At 43.3% G+C, this 23,067-nt stretch overlaps 1 pseudogene; it reads left to right on the top strand.

The window, feature by feature from the left end:
* Positions 1-20,751: 20,751 nt before the first annotated feature.
* Positions 20,752-22,468, top strand: LOC102533823 (epsin-1 pseudogene; annotated as a pseudogene).
* Positions 22,469-23,067: the final 599 nt, after the last annotated feature.

Raw genomic sequence — 23,067 nt, 5'->3', positions numbered from 1 at the left:
GCACGATGGGCATCTCGGCTGGGAAGGCACGGGTGACTTGGAAACACCACTGGTCTCCCTGGCCTTTCTGACAGGGACAGTGGCTGGGAGATGGGAACTTCACCATAAGAAAGTGTGAAATCATGTCCCCTCAGATGAGTTGGGAACAATTCAGCGTATGTGAAAGGCGGCTTTTAAATACCACGTGTAAGGCCGAAAGCTCTGGGGGGACTGGTAGGTAAAGCAGAAGTTGGAACATGTGGATTCAGCGGTGGAGACTATGGCAGACTGAGAAGCCTCCCTCAGAGATAGCCGGTTCCTAGTGCCAACTGCGGTTACCAGACACAGTTAGGTAATGAAGTCAGATCTTCATTTTCCAGGGGAAAACCCAGAAACTTGGATTTTTATGTGAAATCTCAGTGTTTCAATGTGATGAATTCCAGAAACATGTAAAAATACTGTAGTCTTTCAAAATTTATGTCTGTGAGTAGGTGTGATGCACGTTCTCTGCAAAAGTAAGTCTGTGACTCTAATCAAACATTCACCATGTGGTACAAAAGACTCTTGGGAGGAACCAGAGAATTTCTACAGGATTCACCATTCGGCCTCAAGTGCTGGATGGCTCCTCCTTTTTCTTTCTTCAGATGTGTAGGTGACCCTACCCTCCACCCAGGTGCGGGACACAGGCAATGGGGGGGAGCCCTCCCTGATTTGTTTCTTTGCCCCTCCCCCATCTCCCCATCCCCCAACCAGCTTTGGATGTTGAAAGTGACCCATGGCTTTACAGCAACTAGAAAAGCCCAAACTTAGAAGTCAGTTGTCTATATCCTGTAGTTTAGAAGATTTGGCTGCAGTCAAATTTCCTAGGGTCTTCCTTGGCCTTTAAAATCAATATCCCATGCAGATACACTGGAATGGAAGCCTCCTGGGCCAGATCTCACTAACACAGGGCAAGTCTCTATAGCCGCTGGTGTCTGAAGGGGGGTTTATGATAGGAACCTTAATTAGCATTCAGAGGTTAATTTTCTTTTTGTGGGTTAATTTTGCCCTCATAAATTAATAAATAGAAGCTGCCTGAGATACCAGTGAAGGGGACAAGTCAGCCCACGTTAAACTGCCAAGCTTGGGAGCCCTGAAATCCCCAAAGAGTGAAGGAAGGTGGGTCCCATGGAGAGTGCTCCTTCAAAGTGCTATCTGAAGACCACTTGTATCCAAAACACCTGGCGGTGCTTTAAAATACAGAGTCCAGGGCCCAACTCTCCACCTGCCAGATCAGCTTCTGTAATGGGGAGGCCCAAGACCCTGAACTTTAGCAAGCCCCCTGGGTGACGCTTACACAAAGGGAATTAGAGGACCCACAGCCACAGGGTCTTTCCCCCGCCTTGTAAGCAGCCACTAAAGCCTCAGATTTGAGGCTGGAACAGTACAGAGGAGCTAAGCCTTGTCTCATCCTTTGATTAGATAAAAGACCTTGATGAATATGAAAGAAGGCTATGAGGGAGGAGGAACCACCCATATGAAGATTAGGAAATCACATTTGAAATGAGCGAGATTTTCAAAGAGTCTGTGTTGAAAGGAGACAGTGCACTCATAATGGAAAGGGCTTCTGAAAGGTAGATAAGATTTATTTTGAAGGTGCCTCATACCAGGAACTTGGCTGGGCACTGGCATTCATTCCTTCAACACACACACACACACACACACACACACACACACGCACACGCACATGCACAAGAAGTCAAGCCCAAACACGTTAAATGGAATACATACAATGCTTTAATAACTGATGACGTTTATAAGCCACATGAAGGTGTAATAATCATTATACTTTCTGTGCAAATAACATACACTGTTGGTAAGATCAACATAAGCTGGGAGACAATAGGGAGATATTTTGACATACCACCAATCAATCTGGTAAACCAAATAGACAAAATCTAATGTCAGAGAATTTTAATAATGTGGCCAATAAGTTGAAGTTAATAAATATGTAGAAAAGTGCATAAACAGATAATCAACTCATGGGTGCCCTCAAACATGGATGTGTGCATTGGAACAGTTTTTTCAGAGGGCAGTTTGGTACTATGTACAAAAATATTTGAAATGTGTATCTTCTTTAATTCTGAAAATTTTATATGTAAGAATTTATACTACGGACCAATCTGTATGGACCAAGATGGTGACTGAAGCATACGTATGTGCAAGAATGAAATAATTCAGTTTCTTTGGTATATTTTTATCAAAGGAAATGTTTCTCCAGATGAAAATGAAAACCTCTTTTCAATGAGGTTAGGAAGGGAGACCTGAGTCCTGCAGAGACTTATGGCCAGCAGAGGGCACACTGACAACTGCCAGGGGCTTGCTGGGAATCTGGACATCTCCAGATCCTCCTCTTGGAAGATGGCCAAGTATGAGGATCAGGTGAGATACTTTAGAAGCCAGGTTTTCAGTTGTAAGTCAAGACCACGCTTTCCCCCCTCCCCTGTCATTATACAGGTCCGTGCTGAAACTAGATACCACTGGGGCAAACCAGGGCCAAGGAATACTTCCAGGTATGACTCGGTCATCTGAAAGTAAATAGACAAGGGAGCATAGGAAAAGTTAAGAAATATGTGTCACTAAAATACAAATACCTGTGGGGACGAGGTAAATTTCATGAGGAAGTACACAGGAGTCTTTGAAGGAGTTGATAATATTTTATGTCTTAAGTCAGATAGATGGTAGGTACTTGGCCATTTGTTATGCCATTCTTTATACCTCTCTGCGTGTCTGGAATATTCCATGATTTGCATAAAGACATTTAGTGCTCAGGTGGGCTGAAGCAATAAGCAGCTGTGACGGGACTGTGACATCTCGGGCTCAAGAGGTAGATGGAAGAGTGTAGAGAGATTCCCTTTTGTGTGTGCATTTCGTTTTTCTTCTTCCACGTAAAATGAAAATCAAAACTTTAAATCAAATCCAAACAAGAATACTGCAGCAAGAGAGTAACAGCGGGGCCATCTGTGAGCATCAGCATGGGTTGACCAGAAGCAGCAAATGAATTTTTTAAAAATAGCAGATTTCAAATACAGTAAGATATCACTTACACATGGAATCTGAAAAATACAAAAAAAAAAAATAGTGTATAGCAGAAAACAGCCAGACTCACAGATGCAGAGAACAAACTAGTGGTTCCCGGTGGGGAAAGGGAAGACGGGAGGGACAAAATAAGGGTTGGGTGTTAAGAGGTGCAAACTATTGTGTATAAAATAAGCTATATGGATAAAGACGTGCTTATATGTATAACGCAGGGAATATAGCCAATATTTAATAATAACTATAAGTGGAGTATAACCTTTAAAAATGGTGAACTGCTATATTGTATATCTGTAACTTATATAATATAATGCAACAACTATACTTCAATTTTAAAAACAGCAGGTTTGAAGTTATCTGTGCCCCAGTTGTAGCTGCAACAGCAAATACTGTCACCCAGGAGCTCTGCTCTGAGTTTGGCAGTTTATGAGATGTTAAATTATCTGCTGTCATGGCAGGGTGTGTGTGTGTGTGTGTGCGTGTGTGTGTGTGTGTGTGTGTGTGTGTGTGTGTGTGTGTGTTAGGGGGCAGCTGGGGATTCAGAGGGCTGTAGAGGCTCCGAAGTAAATAAGTGGATGAATGTTTGATTGCCCTCTTTTATTCCTGGCAGGGGAAACAGATCCTTTCAGCATTTCCCTATCTGATTACACCTTGGCTCCATGTCCTTGTTCACAGAGAAGGGAGAGAAACACAGTGGGGAACTGGGCGCTCCGCTGGGCCCCAAGCCACAGGGGATGAAAATGGGTGAGAGGCCTGATCCACACCGAAGCGGGGTGCTGTCCTTTCAAGGAACACCCCTACCGTTTCTGAGGTGCGCCCCACACAAAGACACTCTCAAGGATCAGTGTGCCTAAGGCAGAGTGGTACATTGTTCCGGGCAACAGAATAGTGCAGAAGGCAGCAGTGTGTAGCATCTGGGCACAGCCACAGGTGTTCCCTGTGTGGCCAGCGTTGAAGTCAGGAGAAAGATGTGACATGTGTTCATGTAAGTATGGCCTTTCCCTTGAGTGCGAGGGCCAAGTGGTGGAAGATGACAGAAGCAAGATCATGTCCTAGAGAGAATGCCTAATGACAGTGTTGGAAGATTCCAGGTAACCCCAGGACATTTGTAGAACCTCTGTCCATTTCTCCTGCCACACATCCCAACAACATATTAGTTTAACTCAGTGTCACAATGAAAGGAAGTAGAATACTACTTGGACAGGAAAACTCAAAGGCATCTTTGCCAAAATTATTATGAGATTAAGATTAATGTCTTTCATACCTTTCTGTACTGACTCAATGAATGAGTAAATTAAGGGGAATTCAAACAGCAGAATCCCCACTGAATGAAACTAAAATTAAGAGAAAAGCTAATGTATATCAACTTTTATTAAACAGTGAAATTTACACATGTTATTTATGCTCAGTCATGAATAAAAAGCTTTCAGCTTCTCCATGATTGAATGATGATTGTTTCCACAGGCTCATTTAATCTTGGTCTGACATCGTTTACTATAATATAACAATTGAAATTTAATTTACTGAATTTAATGGGGTCATGAACCTACATGGTATTTTGTAGCCAAGATGCATGTTTGTTGAGAAAAGTAAGTCTCACAGTGCAAGCCACCAATACAACTGAATCTCTCCCGTTTTGTCCTCAAGAAACCAAGATTTCAATGATTGATGTGGGGACCCTTCTACAAGAGCATTCTTTGTATCAAAATGAGAGCTTTTAAAAAAGCTTATTATTTAGAAAGTAAAACTAGATTGTTTCCAGCATCAATATTTGGTTGTCAACAAGTCACATCTCAGAAGCTAAGACAGATTGGACGGACATGGAAAAACATGCTTATATTCAGGGTTATTGCATGGAAATGAACAGTAATAGGGCCACCTGTGGAAATTCCATCAAGTGAGAGAATATACAGGTTTACCTGGACGAAGGACCACAGTGGAATGGAGGCATCATCAGAGGGGAAGAAGCAAAGATGAGGATGGCAGAAGCAGTGGGATTTGACTGTTGAGTTAGGCAGCTCAGGAACTAAATTCACAGACTCTAAGCCTCTGATGGATGGTAATTTTATGTGTGGTCCAGGCATCTTGCTAGACAGGAGCTGATCAGAAAGCTGGTCCATGGTTCCCAAAGGTGGGCTAATGTCCACAGCTCTGGCAGATAGATGGCTGACTGGAACACTAACATGTCTTCCAACCTCTTCCTGGTGTGCCTTTCTCTTTTCTACTACAGAGGCTAGGAAGCTGAAAAGTATTTATCCAGACTTCCCTGCACTAAAATAAATAGATGTATTCATGTGGGTCTTGAATTTGGAACTAAATTCTGAAGGAGGGCAGTGACAGCATGTGAGGCGTTCAGTAGCTAACCTGGCTCTAACTGGCACATAACTGCTCAGAACTCAACTCCTCTGGTGGCAGCTGTTTGGTCCCCAGTAGGGATGGTGTGTGATCCTGGAGCCAGCACAGGGCACAATGGATTCCTGATTTAACAAATTTTAAAATAGTACAAGTTCATGTCTTTGGTCAATTTTGTTCCAAAAGTCATTTCTGGAGACCCAGTTGAGAGCCTGCTTTTTTAAACCTTTCCAAAAATTTGGAAGCACCTAATTTCCTATATTAGAACTCTATTTATGTGCAGTTGGACTCTGATTGGTATCTGATAGCGCTCCCATTTTGATACAGGGAAAATGGAGCACAAGAGGGTGGCCATGTCCCAGGTCTTGGATGAGTCCCTGCGATGTGCCCAATTAAGTGAGGGCCTTTGGCTTCACACACAGGAAAAAATTCAAGAGTGAGCCATAGCTGAGTGAAAGTAGATTTATTCAGACAGATGCACACTCCACTGACCAAGTGAAGGCCATTTCAGAAAGCTAGAGAGGCCACGAGGCATGGGTGTGTGTGTTTACTTTAAAGTAAAAATAGATACACCCTCCATAGACAGAGTGTGGGCTGTCTCAGAAGGTAAGAAAGTGACAGAGGGGCCTAGGAGATACACATTGCTTAGGCAGAATGCAGGCCATCTTACTCAAAAGGGAACATGATCATGAGGTGTGGGGTTGTTATTTTTTTTGTTCTCAGAAACCTCATATGCTAACAAGTGGGAGGACTATTTCAAGTACTTTGGGGAAGGGGCTGGGATTCCCAGGAATTGGGCCACTGCCCACTTTTTGACTTTTCATGGTCAGCCTTGAACCTGTCATGGCGCCTGTGGGGGTACCATTTAGCATGCTGTAGTACTACAGTGAGAGTATAATGAAGCTCAATGTCTACTGGGAGTTGAATCGTCTGCCATCTTGGTGCTAACTGCTGTATCATTCTTTTAATCATTGTGCCTTTTCCCCTTCCCTACTGTCTCAATTTGATCAATTATTCTAGTTAATCTTCCTGGTGCATAGAAGCCCAAATCAGTACTTTCTAGAGCAGAAACATACACTGATATATTGATAGGTTGCTTTTTTTCTGTCCCATAGGCTACCCTCCCTTCTTCAGGCTTCAGAAGTAGCTTTCTTTTCAAAGAGCACTCAGAGGAAGCAAACACAAACAATGAAGAGTCATTTTCTTGGGTTTTAGGTTCTCAAACAGACTTTCAAATCTTTGGTTAAGAGAATAGCCTTAAAAGCCAATGCAAAGATGAGACTCACAAGGGTTTAATTGCCAGAATATATAAAAAGCTCATACAACTTAACAACAACAACAAAAACCAATCCAAAAATAGGCAGAAGGCCTAAACCAGCAATTCTCCAATGAAGATATACAAATGGTCAATAGGCACGTGAAAAAATGTTGAATATCACTAATTATCAGAGAAATGCAAATCAAAACTACAATGAGATATCACCTCACACCAGTCAGAATGGCCATCATTCAAAAGTCCAGAAACAATAAATACTGGAGAAAGTGTGGAGAAAAGGAAACGCTCCTACACTGTTGGTGGGAAGGCAGTTTGGTGCAGCCATTATGGAAAACAGTATGGAGATTCCTCAGAGACTAAAAATAGACCTACCATATGACCCAGCAATCCCACTCCTGGGCATATATCCAGAAGAAACCTTAATTCAAAAAAGATACATGGACCCCAATGTTCATAGCAGCACTATTTACAATATCCAAGACATGGAAACAACCTAAGTGTCCATTGACAGATGACCAGATAAAGAAGCTGTAGTATATTTATATAATGGAATACTACTGGGTCATAAAAAATGATAAAATAATGCCATTTGCAGCAACATGATTGGACTTGGAGATTGTTATTCTAAGTGAAATAAGCCAGAAAGAGAAAGAAAAATACCGTATGATATCACTTATATGTGGAATCTAAAAAAAAAAAAAAGACAAAGTTATTTGCAAAACAGAAACTTACTCTCAGACATAGAGAACAAATGTGGTTATGGGGGGTGAGGAGGGTGGGAAGGGATAAAGTGGAAATTAGAGATTTGCAAATATGAACTGACATATATATGTACATAGAATAGATAACAAGTTCATGCTGTATAATGCAGGGAACTATATTCAAAATCTTATAGTAAGTTATGGTGAAAAAGAATATGAAAATGAATATATGTATATTCATGTCTACAAATGAGATTTTGCAGAGATGCCAAGTGCCTCGATGACACTATGGATATAATCCAGAAGAAAGGCAGAGGCAGTCTTTATCTTGGGGTCCCTGGTTTCCCTGGCCTTGGGGTATGATGAGGCTGGTAAATACACAGATCTGTTACTTCTCAGATTAGCTTTGTACAGGAACACAAAGCAGAGAGCAGTCTGGGTGAAGAAATCTGCAAAGAATTTACAGCTCACTTACACCTAAAGCATTTGCATTTCCAGCTCACAGAGGATGCTGTGTCTCACTGTGAATGGAAGGGAAAAGCTACCTTCTTTCCTCAGCCTCCCCACAGCCTTCTTTGCTCTGCAACTCAAAGACCACTCAGCATACAATTGATAGCAGCCAGCGGCTGCTTGGGTGGTCCTCCAGGCCCTGTGAGCATTTGGCAATGCCAATCAATTCAGTGCTCTAATTTGTAAGGGGAGGCATCTGCCTTTGACTGTCCCAGTCCAGACTGGCAGTGCCTTCTGGTCCTGCCACCTGGCTTCTAGAAAGCTGCTGCTCATAGACAGCATCTTGCTCGTGTTTACTGCCCCTTCCCTGGACCCCACTGCTCTTTAGCTTTACTTTCTTGATGTCTAAAGAAAATTCTCTTTGCTGTTTGTCCAAGCTACCGCCTGTCCCCTCTGCAACCTCTGACGGTCAGGGTTAAGCCCCAAGAAATGAATGGCTTTGATGAGTACTGGTGAAAATCAGTTCAGTTAGGAAATCCAATGGCCTCAACCTCCAGTTCAAAATGGCAAGTCCAGGCACCAAACTTGGACTAGGACTACAGTGACATCAGATGCCTTTGCAATGATACGGCACAGAAGGGGTTTTGCAAACTGAAAAGCTGCAGTGCTGTAGGGATCAAAGTTATCCCTAACAACATGCAATTCTTGCTACTATCTTGTGTTCCATCTCAGCCGCCTTCTCTGTCCAGACCTCTTTATTTCTAAAATGCTGGGTCCAATAGGTCATCTAGTCACTCTTGCTTTTTATTTGAAAGATGAGATCCCAATAAGTAGAGAAGAGATGTGGTGTGATACGGACTAAAGCACAAAATTTCTGGAAGCGTCAAACTTGGACTTCAGATCTGACCCTACCACCCACTGACTGGGAACTTGGTTAAGTTACTGAACTTCTGTGAACCTCATTTCCCCTATTTGTAAACTGGAGCACAAAGCCTTACAATGCACAGTTATTATATTAGAGATTTTAAATGTAAAGTACCTTCTAACACATGGCAATTAGTAGGTGCTTAATAAGTGATTTCCATTATCATCACTATCTGATTTGTATTATTTTCCTTTTTGGTGGAAATTGAAGTGTGAAAGGGCTTTGAATAAATTGCTAAGTGAATTCTAAAATATTTCCCTAATTTTTACATATAGTATTTTATATGCATTATAGTAGTTTTTAATCTCTCATAGCATTCTGTGTATAACTGCTTTAAAAATAATAGCAGAATTATTTAAATAATACATGCTATAAGAGGGCTGCTTGTTTCAGGAAGTTATTCTGATCATTCTATTGCCAATAATAGAATTCAAGGTTATATTGCATGGTAATTTTTTTTCGATGGAAGTAAAGGAAACTAAACTCACATATATATTCTATACAAAATTGTGTATAGAATACATATGTATAATTATATATGTTTATATACATAGAATATTGATAGATAGATAGATAGAGAAGTTAGCTCACAGAAACTTTGAAAGAGCTATGGAAACCATTTATGAGTCCCTTAGGATTTGAAATTGTAAATCCACACTACAAGTATCTTCATTGCCCAGTTTTTATTTCTCCTCCATGTGGTAGGCAGCATGGTTTACCAAATCGTTGTCAACAGCAGATGTTTATTTCTCCCCATGTCTGCTTGGGTCATGTGACTCCACCACTTCACTTCACTGGGCAACGGGGGCTTATGTTTGGCCAGGCTTTGTCTAACTGCATTGTTGACCATGGAAGCAGAAGTTCTTAACAGAAGAAGAGAAAAGGAAACTTTTTTAGACAGATAAATGCAGCCACCATAGTTTGTAACATTGCGCTTCATGGCTGCCCGGGGCCTACAGTAACCTTTATCTCCATACTCACAATACCAGAATTCCCAGTGTAACACAACTGCCTCATGTGAAATTGTTAGAGCAGGCAGGTAGCTAGATGTGAGCAGAGAAATGGGGACATGGGCACATGGCAGAAAACCATACATCTTGTGAAAAAAAGGGGGTCCTTGGACAAACCAAGAGAAACAGGACCCTCTGGACTGATTGAAAAACCATACCTTCTGGGTTGAAAAGTGTCCTGGAGGCAGAAGGGTGGGACAGGACAGGAGTCTCCACCATCCAAGTGTAACCCTTCAATCATTATGACCTCTGTCCAAACGTAACCTTTTGTCTATGATACCCCATCTGAATGTAAACTTTTGTTCATTATGACCTCATCCAACTTCCCAATCGACTAAATAAGGATGAAAAATTTCTGCTCCCCACCTGGGAAGGTGGATCTGGGATGAAGATCAGGAAAGATGACCCCAGACCCCTCCCCACCAATGAATATTCCACCCATTCATTTTTACACCCTATGTAACTAACTTGCCAAAGAAACACAGCGCCGCAGCCCACCTCAGCCTGCCTGCCTGCCCTCCCCTTGAGAGTGTGCTATCCATCCTTAAATAAATTCTCACTTTACTTTTTTAACCACTACATTTGTCTCTGAATTCTTTCTGAGATGGGACAAGAACCTGGAACACTGGTTACATTCATGGGCAATGCTATCAAATGTTTCAAGCTGGACAAGAGCTTTTTTCTTGCAGGATCTTTCTAAAGGCCAGAAGTGAAATGTAATTAGTTCTAGGCCAGAACTATTGCTAAAGCATTGAACGAACTATAGCATTAAGCCTCTTTCTGGTAGCTTTTCTATCCTCCATCCTTCCCCTCCCCATGACCTCCTACAGGACACCTTGACCAACAAATAAAGGGTGATGGTGGGGGACACTTGGTGGTGCCAGTGATGTGGGTTGGTAAGAAGAATTTACCAGGAAGGGAGTAGTTCAAGAACAAAGAGAAGTTTAATAGGCACACTGTTTAATAGGTATAGGAGGTGCCTTCCAGTGCAGAGAACAAAGGGAAGGCTTAATAGTTATGCTGCTATAGGCAACAGAGCATCACACAGGCAAGAGGTGCCTGCATGTCCACTGAGTGTGAATGTGCAGGGTCTTTTAATGGGGAAGGGGTGTGAACACAAAGGAATAGGGAAACAGATTTCTGATTGTCTATAAGTGAGGTGAGGGGCTTTGGTATATGGGAGAATAGTGGATTTATGACTCCAGTAAGATGGAGACAGCAGCTGACACAAGCAAGGCAGTGAAATTTATGACTCCAATCAGGGGAGATGTAGGCTGTGACAAGTCTGCCTGAGCTATGGTGAGGCTAGCCATTCCCCAAGGCTGTTAATTGTGCAAAGGCAAACAGCCATCAGGAGTTCATCTCCCCAAGAGGAGCAGGCAGATGCCTAAGGGCTGGAAATTGGGGGCAGCAGGGCCTCAGCAGGCACCAGTTGGCACTACAGCTGGTGTGGGTCTCAGCAGGATCTCAGCACCACACCTGGCACCCATTTTATTTGGTGGGTCCAAGGATCTACCAGTTGTTAACCCTGCTGTGAACAGCTCCCTTTCTGGAAGCAGCAGGAAGTAGCCGAGATCTCTTAATAATCTGACATTTTCTGCCAGGTCCCCCAAAGTTCTGTGTGAGGTATATGATCTGAACCCCCCAAAACAGTTCAATCCCAATAAACAGTTAACAGTTTATCCATTTTTTTTCTTTAGTAAATTAAATGGATCTGAGACAGAACAGAATGAACCACACTTCATGCTTCAAGTCATCCAAGTTTTATATTTAAGTTCTGTCATTTGACTCTTACTTCTGGTTCAAAATTGTGTATTAATTAGTGTCTTTAATTGTAAGTAACATAAGCCAACTCTGTCCAATTTAGGCATAAAACACAATATTTATTGAAAAATTTATGATAGTTCTCAGGTACTGAAAGAATTAGAAAATGACTCAAAGTTCTTAATAACATGCCAGAAAATTTGTTTTCAAAAGAATGCTGCCTTTTAACATGGTGACTTTCAAAGACTTTGTATTTATTCCAACTAACTTTGAATTACTTTCAGAATCCACATCACATTTCTTTAACTATCTGAATTATGCCAAATTTTTGCCTTTTTAAAGTGGATTTGATATTCTTAGAAAATCATTTTGAAATCGTATTTACTGAGGTGACTTAACAGGGTGAGTAATACTGGTTTAATAATTTTTTGTTGTTTCTAATGTAACAAGATTGGAAATATTTCTCTCCTAATATTACCTTAATAGTCTTCATCTGGTGAATTGCTAGCAGGTTGATGATAATTGGTTATTAATTGGCTGACAATCACCAGCCGACTCTGACTGGCCCCAAAGGGGGAATATGTGCCAAGGAAAAAGTGAATTTCAGAGTCCAGGCTCAAATCAGCACAGCGAATGGGCCCAAGAGAACTAGGAAAGAGATCTATTAAGGGAAATGACTCAGGACTGTAATTCTGCCTAAGAGAGCAATCTAACCAGAAAATGGAGAAGTTGTAGAGAAACCACTGACTCCTGCAAATGTGTTGTTTTGAGAGAGTATGGTTATGGCAGAAAACTGTTGGGAGTAAAGCAAACCCAAGTTGGCTTGGGAGTTCAAATCCTGCCTTCTCCGTGTGATCTTGAGGAAGTTACATGACCCTCCCTGGAGACATCTGCCCAGTTTACAAAGTGGGGATTTTCACAACAACCTTGTGGGTTGTTGCAATAATTGCATGTGAATCCTTATTTGAAAAGCCTAGTGCAATGCTTAATACATAATTTTGTATAGTAATACTGATGTCTCAGATATAGTAATATCTCTGAGGTATAGGATATAGTAATACTGATGCCTCGCCCTCCATGCCAGTGTGTGCACATTCACTCTTAAATCCATGCTTGAACAAAAGAAGGGTTGGAGGACTGCTATTCCACATTCCAATGTAGAATAAAAAATCCTCAGATAAGAAACCATACAAAAATAAGTTCAGAAATTTTAGTATTCCATGCAGCCCAAGGTTAATAAAAATGTGTCAAAAGTGTGTCAAGTTTGAGGACATAAGGAAAGAAATTGCTTCCTGGATAAACACGTTTGCCTCCTTTCCTCTGCTAGTTCCCTCACTTGGTTTCCCACGGCTGCATCTGATTTCCCTGAGGGCTTCTGGCTTCTCCCTACCAGCCTCTGAGGTAGACAGGCTGACTAACAGGTGCTCAGCAGGGGTCTCTGGGTTCCCACAGAACCTTTAATCACAGGTGTCAAGAGACCAAGCACAGTGTTCAACCTCAGAGCCCTGGAAGCTTCTGGTTTGTGAATGAACACTCAGACAGATGCCTCTTAATTTTCATTTCTGTTTCCTGTAGCAACTAATCTGCAAATAGTTACTCTTTCTGCATCTTCAAATAATTCTCTTTACCTAAATTTTCCCTTAGGACCTTCATGTGCTGATTTTATCATATAACTATTATGGTTTAGTTACCTAATGCTTTAAGGGGCAGCTACACATAGAATTTGGGCAGGGGTGGTGCCTTTGGTATTGGCAACTCCCCTGTTCCAACCTGAATTTAGAGGCAATTTTGCAAGAACTGCTTCTGGCCCAAATTCTTGAGCGAGGCCAAAAATGTCCCTAAGGAACTCTACTGGACTGAGATGGACCTTCTCCCCACAAGCTGCAACTGAGTAGGGCCTTATGGGGCCTTCCTGAGGCCCCTAAATCCTATATATCTGTTACATTGATATCCTCTGTTTTAGCTCCTCTGTGAAGTACCCAGACAGCAGTATCTGACACACATTCCCTGAGTTGTTTTAACAGATGTTAAAACCCCCACCAATTGCAAGAGTTAAATACTTGCTGACCAGGAGCACACAGCCTCCAGGCCTACTGAAGCCTAAAGACTGATAATGTTAACCCCTGTGACACCACCATGTTACTTCACCATCAACCAATCAATCAGAGAATTGTTCATGAGCTGGTCACATACCCTGGGACTCCTCTCCCTCACCTTGCCTTACTGAAAAAAAAAAAAAATCCATCAAATTCCTAATGTTGAAATGGGATACCTGCAGAGAATTCACAAGTATGCCTCCAACACTAATGAACTCATCTACAAAACAGAAACAGACTTGCAGACAGTAAACAATCTTCAGTCTTACAGTCACAGGGGGAAAAAGGGTGGGAAGGGATAAATTTGGGAGTTTGAGATTTGCAAGTGTTAACTGCTATGTATAAAAAATAGATAAAAACAAGTTTCTTCTGTATAGCACAGGGAACTATATTCAACATCCTGCAATAAACTTTAATGAAAAAGAATAAGAAAATGAATATATATATATATATATACACACATACATGACTGGGACTTTATGCTGTACACCAGAAATTGACACATTGTAACTGACTATACTTCAATTAAAAAAATAAATTAAAAACAATGCTTTACTAAAACCTATCAGAGAGTTCAGGGCTTTTGAGCCCTAGCTGTCCTGGACTCCTTGTATGGTGCCTTACAATAAATGATGAACTTTCACCACAACCTTGTGTCAGTAGATTGGCTTTACTGCACATGGGTGAGTGGACCCACGTTTGGTTTGATAAAAAGCTAGCTAAAGACAGAAGGAGAGTCAGCTCTAATCTGCCATTCTTGTTTTTGTACATGTGATACACAAATGCTCACAGTTCCCCAGCTTTTCTGAGATGGCTACCTATCCCTGAAACAAATGGAGTAGTCAGTTCTCACACCTATGCCCTTTTCTCAACGTTGGGTCTGAATGAAAATGGACATGTGTGGTGGGTGCAGGGGAGGGATTGGGCCCTGGCCCTTTAGAGGAAAGTGCCCATTATGTGATCAATGGTGGGCTCCTGGGGGCGGGTGGTAGGGTCCATGTAAGACTGGGATGTACAATTCGATATTGTGTTTCTCAAGCTAAACCCATTGATAAAGTAGTCATTAGAAATTCTCCCAACAATGTCATATAGATTTCTCTTAACCTCCAGATTTAGTACTTTTGCTAGGTTGTTTTCTTCCTTGTAATATATCTTCTTGGATATTAAAATACAATGGTAAAAGAAAAAAAAAGAAAGCAGTATTAACCTCCTAGTATGTTAGTTATAATGCAAGACTTTAGTTTCTTTGGTTGATTTGGAGTTTCTATATTACAAATCTGCTAAACACTGATGTAAAATTCAGCCCATCTGTGACTCATTTTGTCTTTTAATGCTCTCTGTTCAGAAAAATCTTTGAATTCACATCAAATTTGTTGTTAAAATAAAGGTACATGGTATATCATACATACAAGGATATATTGTTAAAATAATGGTTCTATCTATCATCTATCTATCTATCTATCTATCTATCTATCTATCTATCTATCTATCTATTTAAATGACTCATGAATAATGATTCATGGCCACTAGACACAACATTTAGATATCTATGTATCAATATTTGAGAGTTAACTTGATCCTTTGAAAGCAGACATACACTGGTCTGTGGATGATAAATAATTTTTTTCACTTGGGCATTCTGCTGCCTTCTCCCTGCTAACTTCTCAACCTCTGCCTGAGACTTAGGCACTAAATCACAAACAGCCTTTGGCTCACCATAGTTGAGTCTAATGTGACCCAGTTTTCAGATGTCTGAAAATTTCTTAGGTTTCTTTTGTCTATACACTGAGAGATGGTTGAAAATAACAGACATTCAATTATACAGAGGATGTTTTACTCTGAATAATTACAGAGCACAGCCCGATTGGAATGTTTGTTTATCAGCCATGAGACCTTTATGATTGATTTGATACAGCACATTTTGGATAAATGATTTTTAAAAACTTGTGTCCATTTAACTCACTGATGAAATGATTCTAAGCCTATTTGCTCAACTCTGTTGTCATCCATGCTTGCTTGAAACCCATATAATCCTTGGTTAGGAGGTACTTTTTCTTCTGGAATAGTTCTCTTAGATGTAATTATGCATCAGCTCATTTATCCTCTAAGCAAAAATGAGCCAAGCATTCAAAGATCTGCTAAGCATCTTCACATTGGTCCATTCAAATGAGCAAGCTCTCAGGCATTAACCCATCCCAGCAACAGTCTTCATGAAATAGCTCATCAAATGCCTGGCAACAGGATGAAGCCATCTGGTGAAGGGTGAATTGTAATTATAACCCATTCAAATGCACCTTCTTATCAACCACAACACCATCATCTGCCTCACCCTTGTAATCAGTCATGACATCCTAGAGGAGAAAAATGAAAAAGAAACCAATCTGATCACCAGGTGTGTGTGTTTGTGTGTGTGTGTGTGTAAGTTGATAGTAGTATACGGTGACACTCAACTCGAGATAAAAACAAATTTACCTTATGGAAATTTCCTCAGTCATTGAAGACAAATAGCTCTCAGTTGAAGGTTTCACATATGGGGCATTCCAGATCACTGTTACGCTACCCCTCCCTCAGCAGGAAGCCCCTCGAAGATCAAGATAAAGTAGTTCATCAGGAGTTCCATGCGACAACCCCTTTTCAGTGCATTTGGTGGACTTCCAGGCATCCTCATGTCCACAGGAAGTTGCAAGAACCACAAAGCCGTGCTGAAATGTGAGGGACGTCTCTGTGACAATTTCACAAGAGCTCTAATCAGACTGCTAGTGCTGCCATTCCTGGGGAAGCCCTGCTCTAGCCATATGGCTAAGCAGTCTGCAGACGTACCAGTTTTATTATTGGTTGCACACTGGAATTGTCTGGTGCCTAAGTCTCACTCCCTAGGCTGTTTCCCCATTTGGCTCTATTGCGTAGCCAACGTTGACTAAAGTGCAGTTAGCAGACCAGCCACAGAAGCATCATATGGGAGCTTGTTAGAAGGGCAGAATCTCAGCCCTATCGCAGACCTATTGAATCCAAATCTGCCTTTTTACAAGGTCTCCAGGGGAACTGTATGCACATTAGTTGAGAATCACATAGGTTGAGCACTGCTTCCCCAAACATGCTATTCATGGGAATCACTTACCACATAAGACTACAGCATCAGAATCTCCAAGGATGGAACCTGGACATTTCTGTTTATAATAAACTTTCTAGGTGGTTAATAATCCACCAACCTGCCACAAGACTGTAGACAACAGCAGAGTCCCAAGTCTCCCCCAATGCCCTTGATTACTAGCATCACCCAAAGGAGGATTTGTTTTGTTTTGTTTTGTGTTTACTTTCCAGTCCACTTCCTAGAGCTTCTGTTTCAGCTGGGACTTTGACCAGGGCTTGGGGCACATTAGAATCTCTGCCCTCTTCCCACACACATACAAGCGCAAGTGACTCTTAAATGTTGGTATAGCATAGAATATCTGGAGAGGTGGCTGAAAATATTGATTCCTGGAACCTATAAAAATAAATAAAGAGAATAAGCAAAAGCTGCCTGTTCAGAGCTTGCTATAGTAAAGAAGTTAGCCATCATCACTTAGCGCTGGCAGAAGCACAAGGCAGGCATGACAGTATAAAGTGCTACAGTGAAAAGGGCAAGAGTCCAGGATGCCCTGGTTGAAAGCCGCTGGCACAGGGAAGCTGGAGGCCACCTAACCCTAAGCGAAGCATCCTGTGAGGTTAGTTAGGAGGGTACGTTTGGGTTTCTCTGCTTAGTGCTAATCTGGAAGCAGGGGTGAAAGAGGTCATAGTTTGGCTTCCTGGACTGGTTGCTGCAGAGGGGGTGGGTTAGAGTTCTATCTCCATACACAGTGGCCGGTGTCGGTTTGTCAGTTTGTCTCAACATCCACACAGAATTACTGAGCAGAAACAGTGACATGAGGCCTGGACACGGATACTTTAATAAGCTCCCTGGGTTCTCAAATGTGTGACCCACCCATCTAGGGGTACCCTGACTTTGAGCTAACACATTTTCAAAGGTGCCAGGTAGTTTTTGCACCAATCTTAACCCCTACCTACTATTTTTTTTTTTTTGGAGTAAAGGTAGATTTATTTAGAGAGATACATAGCACATAGAGTGTAGGCTCTTTCAGAAGGCCAGAGACAGGCCATGAGGTGTGGGAGTTGGGTGCTCAGGTTAGGGTAAAAGCAGATATACACTCCGTAGGCAGAATGTGGGCCATCTCTGGGGATGAGGGAGCAAGGGCCCCCCCCCACATACCACTTGAAGCAAGAACATTAATCAGAAGAGTCTTCTTGACAGATTCTCACCATATAAACACATTACTTTAGCTCTATTAAGGGTTTTGGGCATGATGCTTGAACTCAAAGGTTGTTGGGCATTTTATTTTGGCATGGACAAGGGAGAGAAATTGTAATAAAAACATCAGGATGTCTTTCAATAGACCAGATGTGGAGTTCTCCACCAGATAATCATATCAGAATTTCCTAGACAGCTTTTGCAGTGAGATGAAGACTCCGGAAGTGGCAGGCGTCCCAGAAATGCCTGTGTGGAAGGGTGTATATGTTGAAAAAGGCACTCTAGGTTCTGATATTCCTATATGCCCCTTTGTTGAGAACCACTGATGTAGAGAATGTAATCAATCAGGGATTCCAACTCCAGTGCCTACAAGGGGCATGAAGGTAACATAAACTAAAATGATGGCTTGGCAACTTAAGTTGTCTCCTTCTATGGCAGATCATTGTTTGCTTATTAAACACATGGATCTTTTTTCACTTGTGCAAATAAACATGGTCTGTCATTTATCTTGGGGGAAAAACAGCTCTCACTTTTCCCACTTTCAGATTTATTTCACTATTACTAAAAAAAAAAACAGTAGTGTAAGCATGATGGCAAATGCCAAATGAAACTCAGTGTCAAGGAAACAGCTGTGAATGTTAAAGACTAAGACAGACTTGAGTGGACAACTACTACTCAGCTTTGGTTTTATGCAATTAGAATTTGAGTGAAATACAGACCATTGTCGTCTTATCAAATTTTGTCTTTTGACTTTTCAAGAAAATGAAATGAGAGGTTCTATATGAAATCACCTGATCTTTAAGTATTTGCTTAGTTTTTTTTTTAAGACTCTGAAGGTCAAACAAGCAAGCCTAATGGGCTGGACAAAGACCCCCATGACACCAAGTTTGCAACCTTGATATTATAGTATCACTAGGAAACACCATCTTAACAGGGGATCCAATTTTTTTTTGCTGAAAGAAACAAAATGTTCCCCAAATAAACACACACCAAGAGCAAGACCACATCAAATCCAAGCAAATCCAGCTCCGTTAATAGTTTATCATTTTCAATAGAGGAACTCAGTCTTGCTCAACAATGATCAGAAAGTAAAAGTGTCACCCAGATCTACTCATAAGCTTCCTTTTCAGTGATAAGCAGAATCGCTCTTTTCTTTCTCTCCTCTCCTTTTTATTCATAAAATCCAGTGGTTAGGCAGTCTAAGTAGGCAAAGTATGGGAATAAGAAGTGACTGGGCTCTTGTCAGCACTCACTGAAGTAGCTAAATTGTTTATATCTTAAATTTACTTTAAAAAGGATGCAGGATCAGTAGCTTCTAATTCCTTTCTGGGCCAATTTAAGAATGTTTACATTTCCAAGAGATTTCAGCTATATTTGGAATCAACGTACTCATATTTGGGCCAGGATTGGGAGTTGTTGATTTTGAGAACTAGAAAGAAAGGTTGGAGAAGTTTTCAAATATTTTCATGGATTCTGTCTGCAAGAGATGCTGAAATTGCTGAAGGTTTCTAGTCTTTTCAGAATCAATCAGAGTCAACCAAAAGGGGCCTAGAAAAGGTGGAGTTGGGTGACTTAATGAGACTAGAATTTTTTAGTGCAATATTTGACTAAAATTGGTATTTTGGGTAAAATGATTGACTGACTTGAGTAATACTTTGACAGTTAATGTCTTTTCAAAAATTACTGATACAAATCTGAATAATGATGTCAATTAATTCAGATTCCCAAGTAGTGACTAGATTGGAATCTCTTTCCACAAACCTTCATGGAAAGTTTTCGGAAAATGTTCCTCACCACTACCTTCTCATTTTGTTTTCATCTCTTTCTGTAATGCAGGTGCAACCCAAGGCTGGACCACTAACTCAGAGACCAGAGAAGCCAGCCGTCAGGTGAACTGCAAGTCTGAAACTACATGACTCATGCCTTTTATTAAGATGATGATTTGTATTATCTAAAATCATACTGGGCCTAATATACAAATGACTTGCTATTAATTTCTTTTTTTAAAAAAAATTAAAATGACGTAGAATATCTTTATTAGTGGTAAATTTATTTCTCTTATCTTCATTTAAAAAATGGAATAAATACTTGCATATAAGAAGTGTTTTGGTGTGCTTCTCAACGTTTAATTGGGCGTGGTTTCACATGATTACACAGACACTCCTGTCTGTTCATTACTAAGCACTGAAAATGGTGAGCCAGTGAAAAATAGAATGTGATGATGAAATGACCTTCTAAGATAGTTAAGATGGACTGAAAACGCTAAAGGACAATGGGAACTGGAAAGAATCACCAAATGTGGTGGGCTGATTCAAAAGAGAACCAACTGCAATGAGGTATCACCTCACACCAGTCAGAATGGCATCATTTAAAAGTTCACAAATGACAAATGCTGGAGAGGCTGTGGAGAAAGGGAACCCTCCTACACTGCCGGGAGGAATGTAATTTTGTGCAGCCATTATGGGAAACAGTATGGACATTCCTCAAAAAGCTGAAAATAGACTTATCCTATGATCCAGAAATACATGCACCCCGGGTTGCTTCCCATCTGCTCAGTGGCTCCCCTCCGCCACCTGGCTCTCTGTGCCGCTCCTGGGTGCCAGGGCGGTGGGGCCCTCAGCTTGTGGCCCTCCATGTGTCTGCACATGTGCCAAGGTGTGCCCCATGATACTGAGGCCAAGCAGGGGACAGGGGATGCCTGCCATGACCACCCCCCAGAGCACAGCATGAAGAGGCCAAGACGCAGTGACCCACCAGTCCCTGCTGCAGCCTGCCTCCTCCAGTCGCCCCATCTCTGCACACCCCAGGGTGCCCATCCCCTCACTGATGCTGGGAGCCATGTCGACCTCGCTGAAGTGCCAGATGAAGAACATGGCCCACAACTAAGCTGAGGCTGAGATCAAGGTCCACAAAACTATGAGCAACACCCCTGGGACCCTTCCAGCTCCCTCATGTCTGAGATCACACAAACCTCACCTATGACACGGTGGCCTTCTCACAGATCATGAGCATGATCTGGAAGCGGCTCAACAACCACTGCAAGAACTGGCCACGTGTACAAGGCCGTGATGCCGACGGAGGAGCTCATCAAGACTGGCTCGGAGCACGTGTGCTGCAGCGCAAGGAGAACATGTAGGCCGTGCAGACGCTGAAGGACTTCCACTACGTGCACCACAAGGGCAAAGACCAGGGCAGGAACGTGCACAAAAAGGTCAAGCATCTGGTGGCCCTGTTGCCTGAAGAGGACTGGCTGCGGGAGGAGCGTGCACACACAAGGTCAAGGCCAAGGAGAAGCAGGCGCCCCTGCCGTGTGCTCGGCCCCCGCTGGAGGCAGAGCAGGCCTGGCCGCAGAGCAGTGAGGAGGAGGAGTTGCAGCTCCAGCTGGCTCTGGCCACGAGCAAGGAGGAGGCCGACCAGCCCCCACCGTGCGTCCCTGAGGATGACATGCAGCTCCAGCTGGCCCTAGGTTTGAGCCGCAGGGAGCACGATAAGGAGGAGCAGCTCAGTGCGGGGATGGCCGGAGGCTGCAGATGGCCACAGAGGAGAGCAAGAGGGAGACGGCCAGCCAGGAGTTGTCATCCCTCACAAATCTTGCTGATGTCCTCACGGCCCCAGGTCCTCCGCCGGCCACGGACCCCTGGGGGGGCCCAGCACCCATGGCCCCTGCCATCCCCACGGCTGCCACCCCCTCAGACCCCGGGGGGGGACCCTCTGTCCCTCCAGCTGTTGATCCCTGGGGTGGTCCAGACCCTACACCAGCCTTCGGGGACCCCTGGAGGACTGCTGCACCTGTAGGGCCCCTAGTTGACCCTTGGGGCGGGACTCAGATGGGACCCAGTCCCCAGCCACTGGAGAGGGGCATGCTCCTGACCCACGGGGGATCTCAGATGGGGGGGCCCCTTCAGCAGCCCCCCAGCCTCTGATCCCTAGGTACCAGCCCCAGCCCTCTCAGACCCCCAGCAGGGGGGTCACCTGCCAAGCCCAGCATCAACAGCACCACAGTGGTCGGGGGTCTGAGACAGAGCCTGACGAGTTCTATGGCTTCCACCGACTGCACATGGCCCTGCCGACCTCTGGGAGCAGCCCGGGGGAGCTGGGTCTGCGCACTGGAGAGATGCCCACCTGCAGCCCTGTTGCATTCGACATGAGTGGGGTTGGGGTCTCTCTGGCCGAGGCTGTCAGGAGACCCTCGCCTGCTGCTGCCCCGACCCCGACACCACCCACACGGAAGACTCCTGAGCCCTTCCTGGGGCCCAACACAGCCCTGGTTGACCTGGACTCACTGGTGAGACAACTGGGCCCCACTCCACCAGGAGCCAAGGCCTCTAACACCTTCCTGCTGAGCAGAACCTTGGCCGCTGTCCCCTCCATCACCAACCACTTCCAGCCCACGTCCCCTGTGATGCTTACCTTGAACCAGCTGCGGCTCAGCCCCATGCCCCTGGTCCCTGGAGCACCACTGACCTACATCTCTTCCCCTGGTGGGGGCCCTGGTCTGCCCCCCATGATGCCCCTGAGACCCTCAGTCCCCAACACTAATCCCTCCCTCCTATAATCCAGGGTGGGAGGGGTCTTCCCCCATTTCTGCTGCCTGGGCCACCAGTGTTGTGAGTGCATGTGAAGTGGGGGACCCCGCCCCCACCCAGCACCCTTCTCTCTCCTGGGGCACACTCACACTACACCCTCTTCCCATGCCTCCCATCCCGCCTCTCTGAGAGAAACTGGGCATCGGGGATGGGCAGGGTGCTGGCCAGAGGAAGACCCTTCCCATGGCATTAGAAGGGGGAGGGACAGCTGGGGGTCCCTCCACCTGCTCCTCTTCCCTCCAACTCCTGACTGGCCCCTCAATCAATGTTTGAGCCTCCTCGTCCCCATCCGCACCCCTTGGTGATGATTTTGGCAACTTAGGGAACAAATGGCAATTCTCATGGGCAAAGTGAAAAAGAAAAAGATACATGCAACCCAGTGTTCATAGCACTATGTACAATAGCTAAGACATAGAAACAATCTAAATGCCCAATGACAGATGACCGGATAAAGAAGCTATGGTATATTTATACAATGGAAAGTACTCAGCCATAAAAAATCATAAAATAATGCTATTTGTAGCAACATGGATAAACCTAAGCGAAGTAAGCCAGAAAGAGAAAGAAA

Source organism: Vicugna pacos, chromosome 15, assembly GCF_048564905.1.
Source record: "Vicugna pacos chromosome 15, VicPac4, whole genome shotgun sequence".
Lineage (NCBI taxonomy): Eukaryota > Metazoa > Chordata > Mammalia > Artiodactyla > Camelidae > Vicugna > Vicugna pacos.
This window is presented reverse-complemented; position numbering and strand designations above follow the sequence as displayed.